We start from the raw sequence: 11996 nt of genomic DNA on the forward strand, positions 1-11996 counted from the left end.
CATCAAAATTCCACGATGTCGTTTATGTTCATTAGGGCATTCAGGCCAGCTACCAACGATGGTTGTCGGGGGCTCCTTTACTTTTTAGCGCTAAATCTTAACATAATTAAGATGAAAAACAAACGGAATGCGCTCAGCAGCTTCTGCAACAGAATATGACAACGCTTGGTCCCTGACACTACTAATTCTGACTTTGTACAGGTGCTTAACAAATAACTCGTTACCAAGGGCTGGAAAGTTCAATGTGTCTAGTTTAGAGCAGAAACAGCTGGCCTGGACGTAGCAGGAAGCCAAACAATGGCCTAGACCGTGTTTCTTCCAGAAGTGATGGGCTCCGTGGTGACTTCCTCTGCCCCAGCACTTTTATTTCTCAGGACAGTCCTGAAGAAAAAGCCCTGCCCTCTGAAGGAACCAGTTAAGAGAGCCAGCCGATGTCACGTAACCGCGCAGAGTGGAGACCGTAGAATGCACACCTTGCGGCTGCGGTCGCTCGATCCGCCTTCATCGGTCTCCGGTGTTCCTGATCCCTCCTTCCTTCTCGCCAGGAAATGACTCTCATTTCCTTCTACCACGCTAGTCTTCAGTCTCGACATTCTTTGAGCTCACTGGGAGACCCTCCCAGTCAGTGCCACTGAAGCCTCAAACTTGCCACAAAATGCCTCTTCTTTCCCAAGGGCTCGCCCAAGTCCCGCAGCTCCCCTCCATGCAGTGGGTCGCTAGGCATGCCCCGTCCCCGCCCTCGCGCCTGGGTGGCCAAGCCCGGGGTACGCTCCGTGTGCGTCACAATGGCGCCCTGGTGGCCCCGCCCCCGGACGCCAGTCTCGGAGACCCCGCCCCCGCGCGGTCTTTCCCGCTTGCTTTTAGAAATAGGATTGCGCCGAGTCTTCCTGGAGAAGAAGGTGGGATTTGACAAGAATCCGGAAGCGGGGCGGGGGCGCGAGCTCGTGGGCTGTTGTTCCCGGATGCTCGGGCACATGACCGATAGGGGGCAGAGCATACCGAGAGCCGAAGGGCTCTAAGAGGTACTGCGTGGGCCAGGGCGGCGGGAGTTGTTTGACTCCGGTCCTCAGCGCTTCTGACCACGCCCCTCCGTAGCCCGCCCCAGGGATTTCTATGGCGATGGTAAACAAGCCTCCCTTGACTTAACTAGAACGTCACAGTCCCCAGCGTTTCGTTCTCCTCAGGGTGCTCAGGGAATAGGGACGGCCGAGGTGTGGGATGTGAAGAAGAGCGGGAACGTGGAGACTCGGAGCCTTAAGCGAAGGGTGGGGCGGGCGGCCTGTTCGAGACCCGCACACTGGGAACCGACTGGGACCTGGAACCCCTGGGGTTAGAGAGTGTGGGTCTGTGATTTGGGAAAGGGGGTCGTCGTTGCAGAGGTAGCCAAGAGTATCCTTGGTTCCAATGGAGGAGTCGCCAGCCCACCTGGGGAGACGGAGTCAAGGGGGCCAGAAAGGGTCGTGTTTGGGGAGAATACCTTTTTTAGGGCAGAGATTTAGGGAAGTCGTTGACTGGTTCAAATCCTAGGACCCAAGGGTACGAGAGGTTTGCGCTAGCCTGTAGGGATCAGGTGTGTAGACGTGGTTGGGAAAAAGCTCTTGTTACTTTATTTTATATCTTAAAGCAGTACAATTTACTCAAGGTTTTGCTACACTCAACTTTTCTCCTACCCATTTCCTGTTCCCTGAGGAGATATTTTCAAACCTCTGAGTTTTCTTCCCCATGTTTTATTCCTTATGTAGCTGCATCTCTTTGTGTACGTCCTTCATCAGCTTCGCTAAATTTGCTTACTTAAGTTTGAAATATTTCCTGATTGATTTCCTTTGCGTCCTGGTCACACTTTGCTGCAGCATGTGTGTAGGCAGCTGTTTGCTTTTCTTTCTTTTTCTACACGTATCCTTGACTATATTTTGCACTGGTTCCATTTTTGACGGCTCCTCTTGGAGTGAGTTTGAATTCAGCAGATTGTGGGAGTGGGTCCAAGGCTCTCATGCTTTTATTATCAAGATTTGCGTGTAGTTTATTTTTTCCCTACTTCAAAAATATGACATGTAAGAGATCTTTTGTAAAACATATCTCAAAGATGTAAAGAATACTACTCAATCCAAATCTTAAGAAATAGAACTCAACCTGGTTCTCTTTCCCATCAGATCTGAGTACTGGTCTTGGCGGTCATAAAGGGAGGTAGTAGCAGTAATGAAGCTTTTCTCACAGTGCTTGGAGTCTGCTATATGGCTGTGGGCTTCTTTCAAACAAGGTTAAATTCTCTTAGAACTTGTTTCCTCCTCCCCTGTAAAGTGGCATAATCTCTGGCTTAAAAGTGCAATTGCCCAGTTATGTCCGACTCTTTGTGATCCCAAGGGCTGTAGCTGACCAGGCTACTCTGTCCAAGGGATTTTCCAGGCAAGAGTACTGGAGTGGGTTGCCATTTTCTTCTCCAGGGAATCTTCCCAACCCAGGGATGGAACCTGGGTATCCCTTGTTGCAGTCAGGCAGACGCTTTACTGTCTGGGCCACCAAGGAAGCCCAACAATAGGTGGAGCTTTGTTGTTGTTCACTTGCTCAGTCGTGTTCTCTTTGTGACCCCATGGACTGCAGCATGCCAGGCTTCCCTGTCCATCGCCATCTCCCATCTCATTTCCATTGAGTTGGTGATAACATCCAACCATCTCATCCTCTGCTGTCCCCTTCTCCTGCCTTCTGTCTTTCACAGTATCAGGATTTTTTCTAATGAGTCAACTCTTCCCATTAGGTGGCTAAAGTTTTGGAGCTTCAGTTTCAGCATCAGTCCTTCTAATGAATATTTAGGATTGATTTCCTTTAGGATTGACTAGTTTGATCTCTTTGCAGCCCAAGGGACTCAAGAGTCTTCTCCAACACCACAGTTCAAAAGCATCAATTCTTTGGTGCTTAGCCTTCTTTATAGTCCAACTCTCACATCCATACATGACTACTGGAAAAACCGTATCTTTGATTATATGGACCTTTGTTGGCAACGTAATGTCTCTGCTTTTTAATATGCTCTCTAGGTTTGCCATAGCCTCTATTCCAAGGAGCAAGCGTCTTTTAATTTTATGGCTGCAGTTACCACCTGCAGTGATTTTTTAGCCCAAGAAAATAAAGTCTCTCCCTGTTTCCATTGTTTCCCCATCTATTTGCCATGAAGTGATGGGACAAGATGCCATGATCTTAGTTTTCTGAATGTTGAGTTTTAATCCAGATTTTTCACTCTCCTCTTTCACTTTCGTCAAGAGACTCTTTAGTTCCTCTTAGCTTTCTGCCATAAGGGTGGTGTCATCTGCGTAACTGAGGTTATTGCTATTTCGCCCCACAATCTAGATTCCAGCTTCTTGATACAGTGACTGCTAACTAATATTTCTTTATTTGGGAGAGATTTCTCATTGGCTTTCTTGCCTCTTGATTGAGAGTGATCCTTTATTCTAAGATATGTTACCAGTAAAACTGTGTTTGTCTGTTATTGTGGATCTACAGAGGATCTTCTATAGGAAGAGGAGAATTAAGAGATAATGGATTCTTTTAGGTGAAAACCTTGACCTTTGATGTTTTGATGCCAGTGCTGGTACCTGGCATATCAGTAACCAGTAAAAGATGCCTGGATGTAGAAAAGAAAGAATAAGAACTCCACATTTATCTTAAGACAGTTTGTGTGATCCCAGTCTTCCCAGCTTCCCCATCACTATCTTGAATTTTATGTTTGTCAGTTGCTTGCTTCTCTTTATAATTTGACTAAAATTGTATCCCATAGAAAAATGTATTTTTAATAGTTTTGCATGTCTTTGGATTCTATATATGTTGTTTTCATACTCCATTTTCTTCAGTGCCTTTCTTTGGTTAATCAGCCTTGTCTGTTGTCTTCACAGGATTATGAAGACCAAGTATAAAGCTATAGTATTTTTTTGCTTTTTTATAGCATTCCATTTAATAAGTGGGCAACAACTTATTTCCCCACTGTTCTGTTAAAGGAGTTATAGATTGTTTTCAGTTTTCTGTATTATAAACAGCGATGCTTTGAATTAGTACCTATTTTCTGGTCTGGGGCAATGTTTTCCTTCTCTTCCATTTTCTGAGAGAGATTGTTTAAACTTGGTTTTAATTCTTCTCTAAATATCTGATATAGCTTTTCCAGCGAAACCATCTGGTCTGGAGATTTGGGGGAAAGTTTTAAAATTATGAATTCATTTTTTTAATAGTTACAGAACTGTTCAAATTAGTTCATACTAGAGGATCTGTGGTAGTAACTTTTTGAGGAATTTGATCTAAGTTGATAAATTTATGTGAGTAGAGTTCTTTATAGTTTTCTCATAAAACAACCTTTGAGGTTGTTTTGCCAAAATTGGAATATTTTCAGTCATTATTTCTTTGAATACTTTCCAGGCTCACACTCTTTCTCTTTCCCTTCTGAGACTCCCATGATGTGATTATTAGATCTTTTGTTATATTCCCACAGGTTCTGGAGGCATTTTCCAGTTTTTGATGCTCTGTTTTCATTCTTATTCAGATTGAATAACTTATTTTGTTCTTTATTCAAGTTTTCTGACTTTTCCCTATCTATTGGGTCCATTCTGCTTTTGAGCCCATCTAGTGAGTTTTTAATTTTGGTAGTTAGTTTTTCAGTTCTAGAATTCTCCTTGGTTCTCTAAATCTTCTGTTTCTTTGCTAAATTGTACTTTCCCACTTATTTAAAACATGTTCATAATTGCTCATTGAAGCATTTTTGTGATGGCTGCTTTAAATTCCTTTCAGATATTCCAAATACTGGTGTTTCTGTCTTTAGTTTTTTTTTTTTTCTGGCTGCGCCATGGGGCTTGTGGGATCTTAGTTCCCTGAGCAGGAATCAGACCCAAGCCCTTGGCAGTGAAAATGTGGAGTCCTAAGCACTGGATCACCAGGGAATTTCTTCTGGTTTTCTTTTCTCATTTAAGTGGGAATTTTCCTGGTATTGGTATGATAAAATTTTTTTTTTTTTTAATCCTCAAGAATTTTCATCGTATTCTTGAGACTCTGGTTGTTACCCAAATCTCTTTTTAACAGGTTTTCTCTGACACCATACTGGCTAAGGAAAGGGAGACGCTACCTCATTACTGCCAGGTAGGGTGGAAGCCCAGGTTGCCCACTCGACTTCTCTTGACTAACTGGGGCTGGGGAATGGGAGAGGTACCTCATTCTAGTGGACTGGGGTGGCTGTCCGGTTCCGTACTGGACCTTCAGTGACAGCGGCTTGCCTGCGAGAATGAGATGTGTGTGTTGCAGCCTGGTGAAGGGAAGTCTAAGCTTCCTGTTAGGCCGTGACTGATATGGGTGGCAGGGGTAGCACACTTATTTTCTGTGGAGTTTGGTTGAAGTAGGGTGGTTATTGCCCACAAGTTTTGTCTTGCAAGGCTGCCCCTTTCTTTATCCTTTGGCTCAGAAGAGCAAGCTTCTGTTATAAGCCACTGACATTTTCAGATGGCTGGCTTCTCAGACACCCTACATAGAATATATGAGGCAAAAAGAAAACCCAGGAACCCTATGTCATGTCATTTCTTGAGTCCCAAGATAATTTCTTGATCTAGTTTCTATTCATTTTTCAGTTTTGTTTATCGCTATAATTTCAGTATGTTTAGCTGTATTTAATGGGAGGAGTATGAAGCGTATCTTTTTTTTATCTTATCCTGAACTGGAAGCTTTGCCTTCATTTTTGAAAGGTATCTTTGCTCTCTCTGAAATTATTTGACAGTTTTTTCTTTTAGGACTTTAAAGATGTCATTCCACAGTGTTCTCTTTTGTATTGTCTTCTGTGAGAAATCTGATGTTATCCTTATATATGTTCTTTGTTTAACATGTCTTTTTCTGGCTGATTTAAGACTGAATACACTTGATCTTAGCCAAAAGGCTGAGAAATGATTAAGATTTTTTAAAAATAACTTTTTTGAGCAATTTGATTCTGATGTTATTTGGTGTCATTTCCTTTATGTTTCTTTAGTTTAGGGTTCATTGAGTTTCTTGGAACTATAGATTTATAGTTTTTTTTTTTTTAAATGTGGAAAGTTTTAGGTCATCATTTTGTTACTGAACAAAGTTTGTGTGTCTGATGGACAGTGAGGCCAAACAAACCAAAATGGTGGAGTTTGGAGCAGAGAAAGTTTTATTGCAGGGCAAAGCAAAGAGAACTTGTGGCTCATGCTCAAAATCCCCTAATTCCTCCATTGTTTTGGTGGAGAAGTTTTTCTTAAATTTGTTTATTTTTATTTATTAAAATTTTTCACTGTACTAGGTATCTGTTGCTGCTCAGGCTTTCTCTAATTGTGGTGAGCGGTGGCTACTCTTCATTATGTTGTGTTGTGTGGGCTTCTTATTGTAGTGGCCTCTCTTGTTGTGGAGCACAGGCTCTAGTTGGATGGGCTTTAGTAGCTGTGGTGTGTGGGCTCAGTAGTTGTGGCTTGAGGGCTCTAGAGCTCTGGCTCAGTAGTTGCAGTACACAGGCTTGGTTGCTCCATGGCATGTTGCTTCCCAGACCTGGGGTCAAATCCATGTCCCCTCACTGGCAGGTGGATTCTTAACCACTAGACCACCAGGGAAGCCTGGTTTTTATAAGCTAAATTTGAGATGAAGGCTTCAGGGTGTTTGACTTCTTTTTGATAGGTTGGTGGTGAGCTAGTGTAACCAAAATTCAGCCCCTGTACATTGGTACCAAATTGCATCTTGGAGATGGAGTTTTGGGTGAAGTATGAATAGCTATGGACTTCCCAGGTGGCCCTAGTGGTAAAGAATCCACGTGCTAATGCAGGAGCCACAGGAGATGCAGTTTCGATGCCTGGGTTGGGAAGATCCCCTGGAGGAGGGCATGGCAATCCACTCCAGTATTCTTGCCTGAAAAATCCCATGTACAGAGGAGCCTTGCAGGCCGTAGTCCAGTGGGTCACAAAGAGTTAGACATGACTGAGCACACATACATGCAGACATAAATAGCTTTGTTGTTTTGCCAGGCAAAGGGGGCCACAGTAGGCAAATGCCCTTCAAACTGTGTCCCAACCTAGAGGAGGTAGTGAGGAATTTTTATAGTAATGATCAGCGTGTGGACATTCTTCTGATTGTTTATTGGTGAGGTGAGTGGAAGTCAGTGTCAATCTTCTGGTTCCAACCAGTCTGGGATCTACATGCTTGAGGGCAGCATGTGGACTCAAACTAAAATACCCGGCCAGTACCCTGCTTGGGACTCGAACCCCTCCAGGCAAAACCCATAGTCTTCCAACTGAGATCACAGAGTTGGTTTTAGGACCTAATGAAGCTGAGGTCCTTGATGTCTCATCACAGAAGAAATTCAGTGAGAGACATAGCGATAGGTAAGAAGTGGATTTATTCAGAGAGAAACACACTCCACAGACAGAGTGTGGGTCATTGCAGAGGGTGAGTGCAGTGGCCTCGAAATGTGTGGTTAGCTTTTATGGCCTGGGTAATTTCATAAGCTAATGAGTGGGAGGATTGTCCCACCTCTTTTTGGGAAGGGGTGAAGATTTCCAGGAATTGGGCTGCTGCCTACTGTTTGGTCTTTTGACAGCTGACCTTGGAACTGTCATGGTGCCTCGGTGTGTCATAGCTTGCTGATTGAGGATCATGGTCTAGTCATCAAAGTTGACTTGTCTGCCATCTTGAATTCATTTGATTCTAATCAGTTTATGTTGTATTCTCTAGGCTCTGTCATTCTTTCAAAGGTTGTGCCCTGCCCCCTTCCCTCCTGTTTCACAACTGCTGAGCCCACTTGCTGCAACTTCTGAAGCCTGTGTGCCTAGAGCCTGTGCTCTGCAACAAGAGAAGCCACTGCAATGAGAAACCCGTGCACTGCAACTAGAGAATAGCCCCCACTTGCTGCAACTAGAGAAAGCCTACATGCAGCAACAGAGACTCACCACAGCCAAAAAATAAATAAATGAGTAAGTTTTTAAAAAAAAAAAAGCAATTTAATGAAGAATCAGCAGACTCGTAGAAGACATATTCTCGTTTTAGGTCTAGGACAGATCTTAATGCATGAATGGAGATTGGGATTATCTACCAGGAGTAGAGACAATACCAGGTAGATCTTTAGCCAGTCATGACTAAATAAGTGGTTTTTGACAGATTTATCCTTTAGACCATTTGGCCTTTGTAGACATTTTGATTGTCACGACCAGGGGCAGTACTACTGGTATTCAGTGGACAGAGGACAAGAATCTTGCTAAACGTACATTTTGTAGGATAGTTACCAAACCAAAAAAATTATCTGGTCCCAAATGTCAATTTTGCTGCTGTTGAGAAGCCTAAATCCTGTGTTACCCGAAAACTGGGTTTGCCTCTTGAGGGGTGAGGAGCCAAAAGACACAATCAAGCCAAAGATCAGGAGAAGGAAGGATTTATTAGTTGTAACAGGTGAGGAGAACACCAGGAATCTTTCTCAAAGCAGTGTCTCCCTGAACGGCAAAATTGGGGAAGTTTTAAGCTAAGGATACATTAATATTCATGAAGTGACTTGAACAAGTGAATTTAGCATAGAATTGGGGTAGAGGTTGATGGAGTCCAAACTTTAGTTAATTGAAGTTGTGAGGGTCAGAAAAGGTCAACATCGTCATTCCTTTGGTTCTAGTTTATCTAGTTGTTGAGACCTTGAGGAGGGGTTAAATTATGCAAAACAGTTAAAGAAAGTGCCTCAGGCTAATCTTTATCATTGAAAGAGAACTAGGAGTCTTTACAACTGACTTCCCTGGGTGGCTCAGGCAGTAAGTAGCCTTCCTTCAATGCAGGAGACCTGGGTTTGATCCCTGCATCAGGAAGATCCCCTGGAGAAGGAAATGGTAGCCCACTCCAGTATATTTGCCTGAAGAATCCCCATGGACAGGGGAACCTGGCAGGCTAGTTTATGGGGTCACAAAGAGTCAGACTGAGTGACTAAGACTTTCATTTTACAACTGATTTACTGTTTTTGCTATTGTTATCTCTGACCTGATAAGAGTTTATTCTTTTGTTCCCTTAGGATTATTACTGAGACCTGTTAAAGGGCAGGGTTGTGACCAGGCTTAGATTCCAAAATGGCTTAGGCCAAAAAATTGCTTGTCTTATGTCAGTAAAGTCCTGCCTAGTTCTCTTTCTTCTGAGACTCCCTACCCAATTTGATTACAAGTGGACTAACAAAAGATCTTGAAATAAAAAGAAGAGTAATTCCTGGCAAGATTTAAGAGAGGGTTAATAAGTAGTTCTGGGCTTCCCTGGTGACTCAGTAAAGAATCTGCCTGCCATGCGGGAGTCCTGGGTTTGATCCCTGGATTGGGAAGATCCCCTGGAGAAGGGAATGGCTACCCACTTTAGTATTCTGGCCTGGAGAATTCCATGGACTGTATAGTCTGTGGGATCGCAAAGAGTTGGACACAACTGAGCAACTTTCTCTCCCTAAAGTAGTTCCAAATAATTTTGCAGGGGGAGTTGCTACCATTAGCAATACCCACACCAACACCAAAAGGAATACAAGGTTTTGTGTCAAGAGAAGGATTAAGGTGGTGCTAGTGGTAAAGGATCCACCTGCCAATGCAGGAGGCACAAGAGATGTGGGTTCAATCTCTGGGTCAGGAAGATCCCCTTGAGGAAGATCCCCTTGAGGCAACACACGCTAGTCTTCTTCCCTGGAGAATTCCATGGACAGAGGAACCTGGCGGGCTACAGTCCATGGGGTCACAAAGAGTCAGACACAACTGAAGTGGTTTAGCATGCATGCATACATCTTCCAAGGCAAGGAAGCTAAGGAATGTACAAATGCTTCATAAGTATTATACACAAGCTATATATATTAGTGCTGTAAACATTAGTGCTATATTCAGTCTATTACACACGGCACCAGTGACCTGCATTTTAAATTACTTTGCTAAGTCATGTGTTTAATTAATTGTGGAATTTGGCTTTGAGCCCAAATCCTAATCCCATTTTTTATCACTATACTATAAATCATGACAAGAGACAAGAGTGAGAGAAATAATCGCTAAGGCACAAAAAGAGAATAGAAGAGTAATAGAGAAGTAGAAAACAAGATTAAGTTGCAGACTTGAGATTTGGGACAGTAAGCTAAAAGAAATACTACTGTGCAAAAGGCAGATGAGCTCAAGGGCAATTGTTGTTAATAAATAATTATTCCCCTGTTTTTTTCTTTTTTGTCACCACACTTGTGGGTTAGTATTCTAGGCCTGGAACTATCTACAGTGGAGATAATAACATTTACTTAAAACAGTTGGCTCAGTGCCTTGCAAATAATAGCACTTCTTCATTGGAAGGCATCGTAGGTACTGGCCATGGTTATCAGTTAATGTATTTGTGCTTAAGTTCCCTGAGGATTGCTGATGTGATATTTTTATAAGCCTTGCAGATAGTTACTTGTCAGATGACCAATACTCTCAGTTCAACAGTAAACTCTGTAGCTTTTATTTTTTATACTCCTTGTCTACTGAGAGAGAATGCTGTTTTCAGAGAAACTTTGGGTATATTTAGGATCACCTAGGAAACTTTTTAAAAAAAATATTTATTTTTTAGTTAATTAGTTTGTTTGGTCACACCAGATCTTAGTTGTAGCATTGGTGGATCTTTGGTTGTATGTGAAATCTAGTTCCCTGACCAGGAATTGAACCCAGGCCCCCTGCATTGGGAGTGCACTGGCTTAGCCACTGGACCACCAAGGAGGTCCTCAACTCGGGAACTTTAAAAGTGATGATGTTTCTGCTCATCCCAAACCAATTAAAGAGCAACCTTTAGGAACAGGACCGAAAGAAGGGGTACTCAAGCTTTTTTGCTTCTGTTTTTTAATTTTCACATTCATATTTTAAAATTGATATCCAAAATTTTATAAATTTAAAGAATTTTGTAGTATTAAATTTCTGGTATTTGTAAATATTGACTTAAAAAGATATAAGTCACCTCACTTCTTTAAATGTGAACAATAAGTTGTAATAACCGTAGTGCAACATGTGATAAACTTCTTATCATTGGGAAGTTTCTCATCATTCTTTTCTGTCCTACTCTCTCCATAGAATTTTATCCCACTAATATATATTCATGCTTTAATGTCTTTTTATTACCTTTTGAGAAGGAAATGGCAACCCACTCCAGTAGTTTTGCTTGGAAAATTCCATGGATGGAGGAGCCTGGTAGGCTAGAATCCATGGGATTGCAAAGAGTTGGACACAACTGAGTGACTTCATTTTGTACTTTGTACTTTATAATTCTCTGGAGCAAAGATATGTATATCTCTTTGGATTAAACTTTTAAGATTTCCTCTGTCCACAGGCTTTAAGTACTTAAAATTTCTGGATTGTGGGATCTTTATGTTCAGTTCAGTTCAGTTGCTCAGTGGTGTCCAACTCTTTGTGACCCCATGAATCGCAGCATGCCAGGCCTCCCTGTCCATCACAAACTCCTGGAGTTTACTCAAACTCCTGCCTATTGAGTCGGTGATGTCATCCAGCCATCTCATCCTCTGTCATCCCCTTCTCCTCCTGCCCCCAATCCCTCCCAGCATCAGGGTTTTTCCGAGTCAACTCTTCACACGAGGTGGCCAAAGTATTGGAGTTTCAGCTTCAGCATCAATCCTTCCAATGAACACCCAGGACTTATCTCCTTCAGGATGGACTGGTTGGATCTCCTTGAAGTCCAAGGAACTCTCAAGAGTCTTCTCCAACACCACAGTTCAAAAGCATCAATTTTTCGGGCCTCAGCTTTCTTCACAGTCCAACTCTCACATCATACATGATCACTGGAAAAACCATAGCCTTGACCAGATGGACCTTTGTTGGCAAAGTGATGTCTCTGCTTTTTAATATGCTATCTAGGTTGGTCATAACTTTCCTTCCAAGGAGTAAGCGTCTTTTAATTTCATGGCTGCAGTCACCAACTGGAGTGATTTTGGAGCCCCCAAAAATAAAGTCTGACACTGCTTCCGCTGTCTCCCCATCTATTTCCCATGAGGTGATGGGACCAGATGCCATGAT

The 11996-nt window shown here is 42.7% G+C and overlaps 1 long non-coding RNA gene across 1 annotated transcript; it reads left to right on the forward strand.

Moving 5' to 3' along the window:
* The first annotated feature begins 851 nt into the window (after positions 1-851).
* On the forward strand, positions 852-11780 carry LOC133070012 (uncharacterized). The gene is made up of 4 exons (XR_009696057.1): positions 852-899; positions 5053-5109; positions 7693-7931; positions 11525-11780. It is a non-coding gene; the product is annotated as an uncharacterized LOC133070012 (long non-coding RNA).
* Positions 11781-11996: the final 216 nt, after the last annotated feature.

Source organism: Dama dama, chromosome 15 (assembly GCF_033118175.1).
Source record: "Dama dama isolate Ldn47 chromosome 15, ASM3311817v1, whole genome shotgun sequence".
Lineage (NCBI taxonomy): Eukaryota > Metazoa > Chordata > Mammalia > Artiodactyla > Cervidae > Dama > Dama dama.